Below are 19,037 nucleotides of genomic sequence, written 5' to 3'. Positions count from 1 at the left end.
TTATGATGGCAAAGTAAGAGAGAATAGGTAATCAATGGATTATATATACACAAAACTCAATAGCAAAGTTTAATTCAAGATGAAGTTGATTGTAAAATCAGAGATAATTCATCTCTATGCATAAATGCACAAGTATCTCAGATAGTAACTCAGATTTCAAAAAGATTAGTTTTCCCCAACACAATGTCTTACATTTCCTCCAAGGTATAGCTCAAGATCAGAGGGCCATTTTTTAATGTCCAGGTGGAAAGGAGTTACATTAGAGGTGAATATTGTTTTTTGGAGCACCCAGTTTGAGTTCCATGACATTTAAAAATTCCACAGCCTGATTACAAAGTCCAATCATACAGAAGTAGAAATTGGAACCAGGGTAACTCTCTTGATGAGTCTAAAATATTGAGTGATGAAACAATCACTAGGCAGCAACATGGTGGTTACCAGGGCCACAGGGACCCCTACTTCAGTTGCTAGGTTGCCTAGTGCTATGTAAATGAATCTGGCCAATAAGGCAACAATGTCCCAAATGGAGTCAAATGGTTTATTATTTATAGAGAGAGCAACAGCAAGATCAGTATAGTATCAGCTCCCCATTCTCCTAGTTTCATAGGAAATTGCTCAATTGGAGGGACTAGATAACAGGCTAGCATGTATGGCGGGTTGCTCTGACTCTGAAGAGTTGACTGTAAAACTCTAAGCTAAGGGATTTTAAGGTCTGCAGTTGTACCTTCTAGGATGGTAAAGTAGAAAGTCCTATGCTCAACTGAAACTAAGGAGATGGAATAGAAACAGCATTGTGGCAGTTTCCCCATGATAGGAAAGTGGGTAAAAAATGGTCTTGTGGAAACTCCTCACCAAGCTTCTTATCATTCCCTGCTCCAGGGAAATGACAGGGTATTCTGCAAAAACTTGGGTTAGATTGCAATCAATTCTTGCCTACTTGGTCTATGTGGACATGTGCAGTTACCAGTACACCATGGTGGAACTGTTCCCCTACATGGGATATTAGGCATGAAAATTATAACTAAAAAAAGCTGCAAGAACTTTTTTTATTTTTTTATTTTATTTTTTTAAATCAAAGACATGGGCATGAACTAAGCTAGTGAGTTTTAGGTCATGACACTGGTGCGTATCTTGACTTACCAATAAGTAACACATGGAGAAAATAAATTTTCAAAAAATAACATATGGTTTTTAATCAAGTTAATTTTGGCTCTAAGCTGCTATGTATTAACCAGTCCCTGTTAGCCTTAAGTCACAATTGATTTTCAAGCAGATTAATAGACTGTAGTTTCTGTTTTGTCACTCATCCCCACTAGTGAACACACTATACCTCGGATATAGCCCAGCATCTCAGACTATATACAAGTCCTTGTCTACATAGCAGACATCTGATCTCTGCTTAAATGCTTTCGAATCATGACTTCATAGAAGAGTTCCTTACATTGTTAAACAATTCTAATAATCAGAAGGTTTTTCTCCTTAGTTTGTGACTAATCCTGCAACTTACAACTTATCTCTACTTGCAAAATTTTTTGTTTGTCTGTTTATTTTTTTATTTTTATTTTTATTTTTCCCTACTGGAAAACACTAGAGAAACATGCTACCTGGTCTATATGATTATTCTCAAGAAACTAGGACCACTCATCTTTACTTTCTGATCTTTAGTTCCTGGAAATGGGTCAAGGAGGAGCAGAGAAAAGAATGTTTCAGGGTTGATAGCTTCCTCTTGCACAGAACTATAATTCATTGCTCCTAATTTCAAGAATTAAGTCCTTGGACAACATCAGAAAATCTAAATTGGTAACAAAGAAATGAACATCTTTCCAATCTACGATATTGCAGCTATAGAAGGCAGCCATTAAAATATTTTAGTGTCAAGTACTTGCCAGGGACATGGCATCTTCCTTTCCTATACTGAGTTCTGACCTTGCCTCTTCCTTCTTACAATTGTCTACTTAAGTTTGTATCATGAATCTCTGGATCCATCCATCCATTCAGTCAACACATATTTATTGAACATAACTGAGTACCATTATAAGTTGTGCCTTCATTTACTGTGCATTATGGACAATCAACAACTTAATAAAGATTATTTCAGAGTCAGAACTGAAATGAAGAAAATTAAATAAGTAATGTGACAGAGAATGGGTGGAGAGTTTTTATAGAGACTTTCTGCATCTGGAGCAACACATTCTTTAACAACAGCAACTAAATCTCTTTGTGGGAAAGGTCAACCAAAGTGAAGACACTTATATAAATAGGATTTTATATGTTGTAATTTTCAATTTAAAGTTACTAATTAAATTTATTTAAGATTTACTTTAGGAAATTTGAATTGAATATAAGAAAACTTACAGAAAAGACTAATTCTACCTATTGGCTCAAAACATTAACATATTTGAATTTGTATACTTTTAATGTATTAAAATTGTCTTCATTTTATATCCTTACAAAGTAATAATGACCTTTCTCCTTTCTTTAACCTTGAAAATTTATACTAATTATTCCAGATTCAGTTCAAATTCCATCTTTCAAGCACCTTTCCTGTTCTTCTAGTTCTGTTTGAACTCTAAGCTCCCTGTACTTTTTCTCTTGCTTTACTCAGGACTTTGTGTCTGATTAGACCAAGAGCTCAGTCAGGGCAGCACTGGTTGGCTGTCTGCGAGGGATAAACAAAACCACAAATCAATGACTGATTGAGCAATGTGGGAGGAATCATGCTGTGTCATGGTTACAGATAGAACAATAATATTGGAGGAAACTGAATTTGTGACAAATGACTTTTATTCCTAGATACAAATTTAAGTTGCGACTCAAAAATTACTAAAGAAAAATACCTATATAAGAAACATGTTTTAAATGTAGTCGAGGAATGGCTTTGCTTCTCCTAAAGAACTGGTATGTTTTCTCCTCACAGTTAATGAAAACTATGTAACTAATGACATTTCTCCTTTTGCTTTGACTTTTTGGGATATCAGCCACAAATTTATGTTTCAATTATAGCAACCATTTTAGTCCTTATAACTGCTTATCTGTGTTCTCTTTTCCCCTTGGTCTGTGCCTCCTATTCTAATTTATATTTTCCATGGTCCTGACATTTTATTTATGTTTTAGCATTTTGTTGGTTGTATTTTTATAAGCCATACTAAATCCTTTGTGGGTTAACTAAGGATATAAATAAGCTACTTGCTTAGAACTGCTCTGAGTATATTACCTGTACCATCTCTAAGCCACCAGAATATAGATGGCCTATATTCAGGAAGTCTCAGAAAAATTTTTTTTCTCCCAGCTTTTATAATTCTATTTTCTCCTAAATGTCTCTCCAAGAAAGAGTAAATTTAAAAAATTATAAGTAATTTAATTTACGAAAAATTAACATAAATTTTAGACACTACCTAATTTCATTCTCTTATTTCTAAACTACTCAAAAAAAAAAATCAAATCTGTTTTATGTTAGTATGAATCATTCTTCCAAGGGCTTACTACTCTCATCTCATTTTCCTTTTAATTTGCATCTTCACATTTATTCCTGGATATGATTATGGATTTGTTCATAATCTATGTATATCATTTTTATCTAATAATTTCAGAATCTGATTTAACTCTAATGAGATAATTTAAAGCAATACTTACAGAAAATGTATAATAGCTTAGAAGCTATTGATTTTTTTTGCTAAATTTTAAACTTCTGTATGGGAAAATATCATGAAGGAATTTTTAAATGCAAAAGGAAACTACAAAAATTATTCAATTCACATAGTTAACTAAGGATCATTTTTTAAAATGCACTAACAATTCTTGTGAATTATTAAAAAAAAGAAAATCACTCAAAAGATAAATGGTTAGAGTATGTGAACATGGAGGTCACAGAAAAATAAAAATGTGGAAAGACGTGTAGCTTTGTCATAACAAATGCAACATAAAGACCCATTAGATGTCACTTTTTATTTATCAGATAAGCAGATATTAAGTCATTTGATAACAATGAGTTTTATTCAAAGTACTGAGAAATAACTCCTCTCACAAGCTATTGGTGAGAGCACATATTGCTGTTAATTTCAGAAAGCAATGTTTATCAACATTTTGAAATGTACACATTCTTTAATCCAGCTAATTAACTCCTGAGGATTTTTTTACACATATATTTTGATTATAGAAATATTAAAAAGATGGTAATTCGAGTAGTACTTGTAATCCTGAGATAACTAGGAAAAATAATTATCAAAAGTTGATTAAATTTGGTCATTTACTTAATAAGTAATCATTATTTATTATAAGTCAGGCTTAGTTCCAGGCTTTGTAGTCTGAAGTGAATAAGATAAAAGTTTACATTCTAGTGGAGTTCATGAAAAATGAATGAGTAACAAATAGATATGTTTATATATGTATTCATATATGTATATTTAGACTGTAGTACATGCTATGAAGAAAACAAAATTAAGAAGAGTGATGGGGGAGATAGATGGCCTATATTCGATAGAGTGGCCAAGGAAAGACTCTGAGATGGTGATATTTAAAATGTGACTAGAAAAATTTAAAGCATTTCTTCAATTAAAAAAAATAAATTAATAAATTTTAAAAAATAAAAATGCCGTAAAAAAATAAAGTGTGACTAGAAGTACAAGCCATATGATAACAAGGAGAAGAGTACAGTGGCACATTCATGCAAAGCTGCCATTAAAATTGAGATAAATCTAAAGGGATTGTTATAGAATGCATTCTGTGATCTTTCTTGTTAAGAAATTATGGTTAACAAATGTTACAGAATGGGGTTATATAATTCTATTCATTTAAATGAATTTATGCAAGTGTGTCAGTGTTTCCATGGTGTGTGTGTCTGTCTGTGCACGTATATAGCTATAGAAAATTTCTAAAAAAAAAATTGACAGTGATGGCATTCCCAAGGAGTGGGACTGGGATAATAGATGGCTTTAAAATTTCATCTTACAGCCATATCTTTCATAAACATTTTTATCATAAGAATAAGTATTTTAAAATAATAACTTTAAAGTTAGTATATGAACATATTGTACATAATAAGTGAATAATAGAGTAGGAAGGGGGAATCTTGAAACAGTTCTTTCTGAATGCCATTGCAGGTTTTCAGGTCTTTCTTAATTCATTTACTTAATGAAATTATCATCAACCTATTTGTAGCTTGCACTTAGATGAATATATTTTAAAGATCAAACTGATACATGTCACCATTTAATTTACTAAAATAATGTTATATTTTGCGTTCCAAATAGCATGTCGTTATTGCTTAAGAATTCATCCTTTCATTTATCTATAATATTATGTGGATATGACAAATGGATTGTTTTAATGGACGATAGCACTGATCCTGAATAAGAATGTTATTTTAATCACCTATTAATTACTTGTGTCTTGTTCGAAGAAAGATCTTTCTTTAGAACTTAATATGTTAAATATCTTGTTAGTATAAACATATTATCATTTGCTAGTACTTCTAATTTTATTTCAGTTTGGATGGCACTTCCTAGGTGAGTCTATTTCTGACCCAGCCAGCCAGAGTTAATTATTTTCTTCTTTGTAACAGCACATTGTCTTGACTCTGTCATTTCCTTTGCTCTGTTGTTATTATCTATATTGATTGTGTTATTTGTCAGATTTTTCTATAGCATTGTGAACTCCCAAAGGAAAACTGATATACCTCTTAAAGCAAAAACAAGGGCTTATTTCCTTAAAACAAAAGTTTTTAGAGTCTAAAGAAACAAAAAATAAACAAAAACATATAATTCCACAATGAAAAAACTTACTGCTGTTTTTCTACACATTCTTTTTATCTTTTTATACAATTATAAATTATATATACATAAAAATATTTTCCAAAATATTATGTTGTAATATTTACTTTCACATAACTTGCAGTTTTGGACTAAAGATTATATCATGAATGTTTTTCATCATTAAGTACTATTCTACCAAGGCATTTAAGAGCTATACAATTCCATTGCACATACATCAATATTGCTTTAGTAAATCTTCTAACATTAAAATCTTGTGTTGCTTTAATTTTTTTAAGAAAATAGTTACATCAGATAAAATTAGAAAGATAAATGTTGAGATGTTCTGATGTTCTGATGTGTAGAAGCTCAGAACAACTTCACTTCTGCTTCTTCACATAGCATCATAAGACCCCAACTCTCTTTTTCAGGACATGATAGGGTGAGGCTTATCAAAATAACGGTTATTTAAGTCATGCACAACACAGTGTTTGATGCCATTGTTCTATAGCTTGAGCAAAATCCCAGGGAAAATTTCTCTTGTCTTTGTCTTTTTCTAGTCTCGAAGTAGTAGGCAAAGTTGCTCCTTACAGGATCGCCAGATTCTGGTCTAATTAGTAAAATTTCATGACCAAAAGCCAGTTTGGTTCCAATGATGAGTGCTGAATTAAATTAGAAAGCTTTAAGGTAATCGAGTATTGAGGTGCCATGCTCGTGTGCCTGGGCTCTAATAAGAGCCTGGATCATTTTGTCCAAATCAGAAGGCCCTTCAGCTATCTCCTAGGAGAACCCATGTAGCATGGTCAGGTGCATTGGCTTGGCTGATACCAAATACCCATTAGGGTCTGATGACTTAAGAGACCAGAAGAGGAAAATCCTATACCTCACGGACTGTCAAGGTTCATGTCATACCTCTCGACAGTTAGCTTCACCATCATACTGTGCCCTCCTGCTAGGAGCAATAAAGTAGCCTTGAGTATGTGTTTGTTCCTTGTCATTAGATAAAATCTAAAAGCAAAGAAACCTGTAAATAGCTCCTGCTTACAAATCCAATTTATGCAAGTGCCAACTTCTGATTTAGAATAGTAGTTCGAGTGCCTCTTCATGCAGAAATTTGCAATTGGAGGAGACATGCACAGCATCAAATAATGAAACAATGTATTCTTATTGTACCCTAGCATCAGGGATGTTGAACAGATTTGAAAAGTGGGAAGAGAGCAGAGCAATGTTTTGCGTCACTTGGAATGTCCAGGGACAGAGAAAAGAGAAGAGGTATTCTGCACAGGTCAGGTTGACTTAATGCAGGGCCCTGATATAAACATAAAATATCTTCACATCCTTGACATCCAGACACCTACTATACTATCTTTATGCTCAGAACAAGTGAAAGTGATTCCTGAGCTATAGAAAGCTTTTCTAATCAGTAGGATTGAAAGATCAAAGGGTGGCATGTGACCAGGTTGTCAGGGTCAGAAGTCACAGAGAAGAGCTAAATCATTTTAAGTATTTATGTCATTGTCAAAACATACATTTTCTCAAATGAGAGGTTTCAATTTACATCGTACAGCAAAATAATGAGCTAATATATCCATATCTATACCTATGTGTATGTATATATATATATATATGTATATATACACATACATATATACACATACATATATATATATATATATACACACACAGACATATATTTATATATTTTAATTGAACCATACTATCTCTGAAACAGGAAGTTTTGTTAAATAACCACTCTTTCTCTTGCTTTGAATCTACCAATCTTCATTAAAAATAAATATTCAAAGCAGATTTTTTGACATTATCCTCACTAATTGTCAAGACTAATAATAAAAAGTTTTCCAGGTAAAGTTTCCTATCTTGTTAAAAAAAAAAAAGTGCATATATAGAATTAGTATTTTTACTTCCCTTGTGTTAGTCTCTAAACTATGTCATTCACATGTAATTATTTTATAGATCTCACAGAGACCTTATAGAGCAGATATTCCAACATGAATTTTGATTCATAAGGTGCTCTTTTCAGAATTATGAATCATATGGTGCTTCTCAGAATTTTAGAAGTGCTACATCTCTACCCCTAAATCTTTTGTTGGTGTTGGTGAGATTATCATTTTACCAACTTGACTCTCACAAATTCCAGCTTCTTTTTAGAGGTTACTGTATTACTTTTATATGCTATTATATAACTTTTACAGCTCTAGAAAGCATAGGGACAAGTTCATTTAAAATAAAGAGATGTGTTTCAAGAAGCCTGGCAATGTTATAGTAAAGGGAGGGGGGATGACCTTTTATCTCTTCAAAATCCTATTCTGATAGGTCTATTTTCTCAGAAATACTGTAACAGCAGAAGATTTTTAAATGGTGAGGAAAATGCTTTAAGTGCAGATACTTTTTCTTTATTTTTACTCTTTTTTCATCTGTCTACACATATTTATATGTTTTATTTCCTTCTTAAACTATGTATTTCTTTTAGATTAAATACAGTTGTTTTAATTTTAAAGTCAATGCATTTTAATGAAATAAACATATCTGAATATCACATATTCAAATAGTATGTTCAGAACGCAATCTGGTTATGTTAAGCTGAATTCTAAAACAACCCCAAAACTAAATGACTGAAGAAAACTTTATCTCAAGTAAAATTGCTTTCTGATGAGTGAGGATGTCCTGAAAAATGTAAGATGTATATCTTAGATGTCCCCCATCTTCTTTTTAACACCTTTTTTCTATTTTTAGATATTTTTTCCTTCGGAATTATGGTATTCTCATTCAGTCCTCTTCGAGGAAATTTACCACCTGGGAATCACTACCAGCTTTCTGCCAGGACGAATGCATCCATTGAATCTATTGTTTATACAAAGACTTTCCCTTTATTTCAAGATGAGCTGCAAAGGATAAGGCAAGAAGTAACCCAAGGTGAGAAACCATATTATTTTGAAATAGCAGACATTGGGACAACTGGATATATTAATATTTGGTAACTAAAAGTCCTACTGCTTAACCAGTGAACTATATCACATTAGGCTAATTTATTTTGAAGGCTACCTTTTTGTTAAAGCATACATATTTCCCAAGTATTAAGATTTGCATAAGATTTACAGAGCTAGTGAATGAGAGAGCTGAAATTTTCCTTTGATTCGACCATACTATCTCTGAAACATAAAATTTTATTGAAATCATTTTTTTATACCTAATTTTTAATCATTTTCTTTTGTTCTCTACCTATTTTATCTACTGGTCTTCGTTAAAAATAAATATCCAAAGCAAGTGCTTTGACATCATTTATATTATTGCTATTATATATTATTTGCTAATTTTTTATGTATGTTTCCTTATTTTGTCTGCCTATTACAATGCTGGAATGATAGGCCTAAATCTAGGTTTAAAATATCTGAAAAATAATAAAGATTTTCTTTTCAGTGTTAATATTTTCACTACAAAGTTGTTGCTAATGGTATTAAATAAGAATTCTAACCTTGCCCAGAAAGCGTATTTATTTACAGAATATTTATTTACAACTACAATGACAATTTTAATGATTGTCTTAGAGAAGATTAACATTCATTAATACCTCATGCACTGATTGTTTTACCTCAAGCTTTTATTGTTTGTCAATATTAATCTATGAATACAATTTGAAGTAGGTGATATGATTCTGTATGGTAGTAAGTTATGTTATAATAAAAATGTTACTATAATAATTTTTTTCCAACATTAGGTGTTTAAAAATCAATTCATTATTTTATGGTAATTATTGCAATGGTTTTCGGTGTTGCATAAAACAGTTTTTTAATTTGAATACTACTAAAATATAAAAGTAAGTCATGCAATCCCTATTAGTTCTCTGAATTTGGGTTTATTCTTGTTTTATGTTTTCTTTCGTTTTTAGATCTATCACATCTCTAGTCTTTGCTGAATTCATCTAGCCAATTATTAGCTAGGGTATCATTACTTTCCAGGGTAAATTATTTAGTAGTGTGAGACTTAATGTACTCTAGAAATGAGGACTGTGTGCAATAAACTCAGAAGTTCAGAGTAATTTGTCAAAGTTCAGAAGAAAAAAATCTCAATGAGACACTGAAAATTAAATGGAGGGGTATGGTAAAACCTTACTGTTCTCATTAGTACTGCGAGTTAGTAAGTATTTGGGAGGAAGAAAATAAAATCTGCTGATTAGAGCATTTTCACTTAGGATCCTCCTCCTAAATTAGCTATTTTTCTGAGGATCATACCAGACAAAAATAAAAGTGGCCTATGTTTTTGCTTTTACCATTTGCAAGTAAACAATGAAGGCAAATGTTTGAAGAAACATTCAACCTAGAAAAACGCCATTATGGGAGTTAGGAAAGGGGAATGAATTTTCACCTAAGCTTTGCCACTACATTTTACATATCACCCATTGCTCTGATCCTCAATATGTTTTTTCTGTAAAATGAAGGAAACAGACTACGTGGTTTCTCTATCCCTTTTTTTTTAAACAAGGAGCTGGATTTGTATGTATGTAAAAAAAAAAAAAAGACACTAATGTAGACTAATTAGTGTAAAGAATAAATTTAAAAAGTATGTACATAGACCAGGCAGAAAGGAGGTTTTCTTTTAGTCACCCATCACCGTAACGGTTCTCAGATGTGGATGGGCTTCTTCATGTCAGTTGAGACAGGTAGGAATCACATCTTGTGGGAAAAGCAAAGTTTTTGCATTATAGGAACAGCTATGGTAGCACTAGTGAAAAAAATTATAGTTCTCAGAATAAAGGTCGCCATAGGTTGAATGTGCATCTGTGTTCACTAGAGAAGTCCATCTCAGGCTTTTCTAGGCAATATATTAGAATCACCCAGGGAGTTCTAAAAGAACAATGATACCCAGCCCACACCCTAGAAGAAATCAGAATCCCCTGGTAGGGGGGGGGGTGCAGGCACAAGTGGTTTTTAGTTGACTGTCAGGTGCTTCCATCATATAGACAAGGCTGAGAACCACTGATGTCAAGCACAACTGGCAAATTCTCTTTCAGTTTAATTACTGACTTAATCTAGTTGTTAGTGGGAGAAGTTAATAGAGGTAGCTTTGTTGAAATGATTTTGAGATCACAAGTCTACTGAGCAGAAAGAAGAGCCAAAGAACCATAGTGTGTCAGTGATGAGTATCACTGGCAAAGAATAGCTGAGTGAGGGCATGCTGTCACATAGTTACCGTCCCTGCATTAAGGTTTTTAAAAAAATTTTAATTTGTTTTGTTCTGTTCTTGTTTGGTTCTTGTTTTTGTCCCGAATGAAATTCTTCAAAGTAACAAATAGTGTGTACTCACAGAGGGTTTTTTGGAAATATCCATGAGTTTTTCAGAACCTGTTTCTTTTATCTATTGTGAATGATTAGGCTTCACCTTCACTTCTAAATGAGTAAGTCCAGGTTGCACAAGTTTTGCTCTTGAAAACCTCCCAGGACTAGCCAAATAATTGAGAATGCATGGAAAAAACACAAACCCAGTAAAAAAATAAAAACTTGTCAACTTTATGGTGGCTTTGTAGACTTTGGTGCATTAATTCTCATGAAACGCTTTAAAAATAAGAGGTATGCTCATTGTAAAAAGCTAAAAATCAATGCCCACTATATAAGTGACTTTCACTTTTGTTAAAAATTATCTTCCCTTTTGTCTTTGAACTTGCAGTATTCATATATCTTTCTAATGTTAAAACAAAGTGTTTGAACTTACTACCTTTTGCTTTAATTTTACTCCTTCTTTATACTTTAAAAATTATCTTATAGAAAAAGAAAAAAGTGTCCTAACCTATTGCCTCTGTGTTTTTACTACTGAGTTATTCAGACTCTTGCAGCTGACTCTTGCTGTTATGTAAACTATCAATTTAGGACTTTCATATACAGATGGTAGAGTGATACCAAATCACAAAATCTCCCTTCACCAATGCCTAATAACAAGCAAATTTTAAAATATTTTAATCCAAACATTTACCAATATCAAGCAAACAAGAAAAAGATTTTAATTTTATGCCATAAACGTCAAAAGATGACAGCCAAGAAAAGAACTAGTAAATTCTGGAGTAATACTATTCCTCAATACTCCTAACTCAATCTTACAAGTTGTACTCTGGGTAAACAAAATCAATATAATTGTCACTTAAATCATCAAATTTGTAAGTAATTAGGCTTAAGGGAATTATTATTTTTACTTCTTGACTCAGGAATGAGAATTAGAAAAGGTAGAAGGGCAAAATATGGTGGAGTGAAAATAGAAACGGTACCTTAGAGAGCTTGGCTAAATTTCATTGGTAGAAATGAAAGACAATATCTGACTCTCCTTGACAGACATAGAAGCTCTAGGGTCTGTTGGTAAATCAGGGAGCTATCAGAATTCATATATCTCTTCATGATAACTGGCTGCATTCCCTGCCAGGTCAAGCACAACCTGGCACAGGACAATAAATCACAAAAAGAAGAGTACTGAAGTATATGTAATTCCAGCTGAATCCTCTTTATCTGGACTGCTGAAGTTCAACATGAATAAGATATAAAGAAGAGGCATGGTGGCTACTGAAAAATCTACTACTATAAGAAAGAAAGAAATTAAAAAAACATAACTTGTAAATGAAAGATGAAGTACTGATTTAGGGGAAGAAACTCAAAGGTAAAAATTTCTCCTAAATATTTTATTTTTTAGAAAACGTAACAAAACAAATGTTTAAGATCAATGATAAAACAGCATACAAGGTAATTCCATGATTTTATTCTGTCTCAGAATTTCAAATTTATAAAGCCAATTTATCAAACTTGTCTCTTCAGATGAATGTATATTAAATATTTCAAAGTTATAATCAAAGCCGAAGTCTTCAATTCTAAATGTGCTTCTACTTTAGCTCCTCTTCATTGTAATAAAAGCCAGCAACAACTACATATTTGCTCATCAGAGCAAATGTGATTTTATTTGCTCTTTTATTTCTCTCTCTTTTTTTTAAATCATTCCTCATGGTCAATTCACCAAATATTATTTAGAATTATCACAAAAAATAATCAAGAAATGAGATCCAACAAAAATCAACTATTAAAAATTTTCCTGAAACAAATGCAAAGTAAAAGTAATTATAAGGCAACATTCCAAATCGAATACATTTAAGTAAGCATTGGTCAATATTAAAAACCATGTTGAATGAGAAATTTAAAAAGTAAAAACAGAAATAGACAAAAAATGAAATAAAATTATTAGAAGTCAGAATGGGAATAAATGTAAAAGAAAAAGCTTATGTTAGAAAAAATTAAATTACAAACTACACGTGAAAGACTAAACTCCAATGATAATTTAATAAGGGTCATTGAGTAAGGTAGAGAATCAATTAAGAGAATGAAAAATAGATTAAGAATCATTGAAACAGAACAAATTTAAAAAATCATTACTTCTCATGTTTATCTCTAGGTGGATACATTTGAAAATCTAAATTATATAATTTTCTATGGAAATATAGATTATGAAGATTGATCCCACCATATAGAGAAAGCCTAAATTGACTGATTTTCATAGAAAAAACTGAAACAATAAAGTAACTGTACCTTCCTCTTAAAGAGCAACTGGCCCAGATATTTCTATAGGAAAATTCTACTAAAACTTCAAAGACCAGATAGACCTTATGCTTTATAAAATTTCCAGAGAATTGTAAGGAAATTTTACTCCTTAATTCTTTTTATAAATTTAGTATAACTAAACCTAGTAAATACAGAAATGTATTTGCAAATATTAATGCAAAAATACTAGCTAAAATATTAGTAATCTAAATATAGTATGAGAAAATAACAGAAGTAGTCAGGTGGAATTTATTCCTGGGGTAAAAATTTGGTGGACTATTAGGAAATCATTTAATATCATAAACCATAATGATATATCAAAGAAAAAATTATATTTCCATAGATGCTGAAAATTCTGACAAAATTCAACATCTTTTTCTGATTAAAAAGATGACAAAGCTCAAAAAAATAGGCAATATCTTAATTCTAAGACCATTATCTTATAGAATGAGAAAACACTAAGGGATTGTACTAAGATGAGGAACAAGACATAAATACTCTCTCCACTATTATTTAACATTCTATTATATATTTTCCAAAGAAATTAGACAAGATAGATTAATTAGAGTCAAAACATTTTGTAAACAAAAAGAAGAGTATCTCTATTCATAGATGATATGACAGTGAACTTTGGAAACTAGAGAAAATTATTGATAAAACCAACAATTAAACACTAATAATACAATAATAACAATAAAACAATAAAATATTTTAGTAAGGTAGCAGACTATAAAATTAACATACATAAATCAGTAGCGTTCATCTATATAGAAAGTTAGCAGAGGACATAATATTAGAGAAATAAGTAGGAAATAAGATTTCTGTATGATACCCACACACACCTGTGTGTATATATACATGATATGTATACACATTTATATATATATATATATATGTACATATGTGTGTGTATATATATATTGATAGATAGTTACAAATATGTGTAGATATTTATATATACAAATATTTCTTAGCTTTGTATGCTTATAGGGAAATGTCACTCCAGTAGCAAAACCCAAATTTGGATTTCTCAATAAGATTTTTCACTAAAAGTAACTTGGGTTCTTTGGAGAAAGGGCTAATTCCAGAGCTGAGGTGGGGAAAATTCAAGATGACTCCAGAACATCCTGTGGTGTTAGAGAGTAATGGGAAGCATGTCAAAAGGAATCAGAAGTCTCCTTGAAGGAGCTAAATCTGGGAAAATTTGAGAAGCAAAATACTGATAGTAATATATTCTAACTCATATAATTAAATAATTATGAGTTCATATTTATATAAACAAACAAATAGGGGAGACTGACAGCTCTTCCTTACAAGAAAATTCTAAATAATAAATGTAGAAAAGATTATAGAAATAGTAAATCAACATTTGGAAAATAGTATAGTAATAAATTATTCAGGAAAGAATCAGTAATAGATGCTAAAATTGGTAGGTACATATTTGTATAATTTCAACTTATCTCTCCACAAGGTATTCATTAACAATAAAGAGAAAAACAGTTATTTTTATAGTGAAGAAATTGTCAGACAAAACCCTTTCAGTTACTTATTTATTATACCTGAGCACCAAACCTACCCTTCATCAACTGCTCTGAGATCCTAAGTTGGATGCTGTATATAATTCTCCTTGGCCAGCTGGAATGTTGTTAAGCTTGCTCTTCCTAGTTCTGGTTCTTGCATACTGCTTCCTTTGGTGGGTACCTGCAGAGTGCATGGCTCCTGCAATGCCTAGCTCCTGCATCATGCAGAGGCCAGCACTTTATCTCCTCCCACAGGTGATTTCTCATTAACTGCCACTGGCTTAGCATCACACCATGTGAGTCCTACAGACTCTCAGATAGCTTTGCACCTTCCCATGGACAGTTTTCCCTGAAATTCCAATAGGTCTACTTCCAGAAGGTTCTATCAGTATAGACCTCAGTAAAGCCATGACCATGACCCCTCCAAATAGTCCTGGATCTCAGGCCTGGAGAGGTCCCTCTTCAGATTTGTTCTTCCTTTGAGTGCTCTATATAAACACTTAGCAAGTACTAAGAGTAGTGATCGCTGCCCTTGCCCCATACCTGTGATTCCTATATTCCTTAGCATTCTCTTTATATCTTACTAGAAATTACTCTCATTTGCTGTTATCGTAAACAATTCTTTGTAATAAATGTCTCCTAATCAGATTATTATATAATTAACTTCTGTTTATTGATTGGATTAGGTTGATGCACCACCCTAAACAAGTAATCAAAGTTAACAGTGCCAGCAATAAGACATAATGACCACATGTGTTTTCTCATATGCTGCCTCTCTCTTCTCAGGGTATCTCATTGCTTTTTAATGTTCTTTCCGAGAATGAATAACCTGAATTTAATCACAAGGAAACAGCAAATAAGCCCAAATCAAGAGACTTAAAAATAACTGGGCTAAATTCCTCAAAAGTATGGAATTCAAGAAAGAAAAATATTTAAAGAAAAAAAGAGTAATTTAAACCTTTTAATGATTTCTTATCACACTTGTAAATACCCTAAATACTTATCCTGATTTGTAGAGTTCTATGTGACCTAGCCCATGTCTCTTCTCTGTGACCTCATCTCATATCACTCCTCCTTCAGCGTACTCCAGCTACCTGGCTTTATATTAGTTTATACACTCTGTCTATCCCATCACCCTCTGTCCTCTATCCTACTGTATTTACTTCTTTTGTATGCAATAACTCCAAAATAAAATTTAATCGGTCTCAAATAAGCTGTCATTAAGAGTTATTCTTCTAAAATGCAAACGATATGAAGGCTGGCCATTGTCTCCCTTGGTCCTCGTTCCATCTGTCTAGTACTCTGCCTGGCACATTCTAAGTACTAAATAAATATTTTTTGATGTTGACTGTTTGGCTCTCATGAGCTCAACTGGTATGACAATTTTTTTTTACCTCTTATACCATAGTATTTGTCTCTGTGGCTTACTTTTCTCTTCTTTAGTTCTACTCTTCCTCGATTTTGTGACACTGTCCCGCTAATCTTCTTCTTCTTATCCCCCATGTTCCTTTCTCTTCTTCATGGCTTTGACTTTCCGTGCTTTTCACTTAAATGTTTTCAGCAGAATTTTGTTGGGCTAGAATGGCAGACCATAAGGACAAATGCCTAAATTTGGGAGTATAATAACAGCCTAAAACCTACAACTCTTATAGTGTGACATGTTTGACCTTAATAAAAAATTCAACCTGCTTTCATGTCAGTGCTCTAGGAATCTTCATCATCTTTCTATGCATTCATCACAGTAACATTAGTTATTGTGACAAACAACCCCCAACATTTCATTAACATAATTGCATAAGAGTGTATTTCTTCCTCACGTTTAAGTGCATAGTAAATCCTCACTTAACATTATTGAGAGGTTCTTGGAAACTGCAACTTTAAGGGAAAGGACATGTAACAAAACCAATTTTACCACAGGCTAATCAATATAAAAAAGAAGTTAAGTTCCTATGGCATATTTCTGGTCACAAAGACATTACCAAACTTCTGAATAAAGACTAAATCACTTCAAATATTAAACATTGAAATAAATGTGGGCTACACATACATTTAAGAAAGATTATTAGAAATAAATAATGATTTTCAAACACACTTATTCCAGTTCAAGGTCATGGGTGGCCAGACTCTATCCTGGCAGCTGAAGGTATCAGGTGGGACCCCTCCCTAGACAGGACACCCTTCCATGGCAGGGCCACTCACATACGTCCATACTAAGATTGGGACAATGTAGACATGCCAATTCACCTCATGTGCATGTCTTTGGCATGTGAGAGGAAACCAGAGTACTAGCAGAAAATCTACACAGACATGAGGAGAATGTGCAAACTCCACACAGGCAGTAGCCCCACCAGGGAATCAATTTTTCTTTTTACTCATCTACGTCATAACAAAACGATGTTGAACAAAATGACATTATTCAAGAAACTAGTATACCTGTTTAAATAACTCTTTTCATGTTGAGGCTCTGACATCTTCTAGGATCTTCAAATCATTAATGTACAGTTAGTAGAGGACGAGCATGAAAGGAAATGAAGAAGATTATCCACAAGCCAGGCCTGTACAGGTCTTGCACTGTGTCTGTTCATATGGCATTGGTCAAGAGCACTCAGTCACATGGCCAAACTCAACTACAAGAAGTCTGAGAAATCCAGCCTAGTTGTTAGCTCAAGAAGGAGTGCACACAGGCTTTGTGAACAGACAGTAGTCTCCATCAAACCCTGTGTGGAAAGATGGTGGAAGTCAATAAGGCTAACATGATACCATTTGGTTGTTAACCTCATATAAGAAGAAGTGATAAGACATGAATTTTATAAGCATGTTAATTTAGTGTGCTCAGCGAAAACTCTTTGCTAGGACATGAATGACCTTCATGGAAATAGTTGGGTTACTTGTTTTTAGTGTTGTCCAGTAGGCCATTAACTTACACTCTGACTTCGGGATTTCAGAGCTATATTTATGAAGACAATTAGTCTCTCACTTCACGTGGCCCCATTGGCGTGGAAATTATAGTATTGAATTTTCCAAATTTAGAGTGTGCCAGTGGCTCCTTTCTCAGCTTTCAAAGGCAAGTGGTTCCTACATATCTTGTCAGCCTCTTCTTCAGCCATGTCACAGTGGAGCTGTGGTCTAGGGTCCAGGACTGAGAGACTCATCTTAGCAGATTTTCTATGTATCTTTTATTTCTCTATACAGTCTCCTTTAGCAAGCTCAGAAATTAGCTCAATTTCAAATATCCTCTGCACTTTCATGGCATACAAATTTATATATAGAGTTGCATAAGCTTTGTAACACTATTTACAGTTGTTTTCTGAATATTCTAACTTAGAAGTTGTGTTTGTAATTAAAGCTGTGTGAACTATAATTTAAACAGATCTTGGATCACTGACCCGTCATTTAATAGCTGTGTGACCTTAGAGAATTGGCTTAACCACTCGAAACTTGAGGTTTCTTATCCAGGGCAGGGAGAGGCGGTGTGGGGGGAGATGTGATGGAACCTGTTGTTGTTGTTGTTGTTACATCATCCAATCATAATACATCCTGTAGATGATATTTTTCTTTCTATATATTTTATTCTAATTAAAAGACATGAATATCCACTAGATTGCCCAAGTAAGAAATCTGATTGTCATCCTGAACACCTTCACTATTACACTTCTCCACATTTAATTAGTTGTCAAGATATATTAATTTTACCTTTATGACAGAGACTATTGACTTTTCAAGAGTCTTTCTGAGCATCTGGCTAAGCTATATTTCCCAGATTATCTTATGGTTAGGGGTGGTCCTATGATCTCTCACCAGGGAAATGTGGGTGGAAGTAATATAAACCACTTCCAGGGATGGCTTATAAAGAATTGCAGATTTGAGTCCCCATACTTTTTCCCTTCTGCCTGCTGGGTTTGGATCCCCAGAGTGAACTTGTACGTCAAATGTTAAAGACAACAAGCTTACTACATCTCTCTAGGTCTGTAAATGACTGTGTGGAGCAGAGCACTGTCTCACTGCCATATTTTCAACCCGTTAATTTAAACCTGCCTTGGAGATTTTGGACTTTTCGACTGAGCAAGAAATATACTTGTGTTTGGACAGACAAATATTTGAAGATCTATTTTTTTATAATGGTTTGACTACTTTTAAAATTCTTTAAAAACTCTTGTTATCTACAGGATATTATTTATGGTCCA

Source organism: Pteropus vampyrus, unplaced genomic scaffold (assembly GCF_000151845.1).
Source record: "Pteropus vampyrus isolate Shadow unplaced genomic scaffold, Pvam_2.0 Scaffold64, whole genome shotgun sequence".
Lineage (NCBI taxonomy): Eukaryota > Metazoa > Chordata > Mammalia > Chiroptera > Pteropodidae > Pteropus > Pteropus vampyrus.
The sequence above is the reverse complement of the archived record's forward strand: the minus strand, read 5'-3'. Positions refer to the sequence as shown.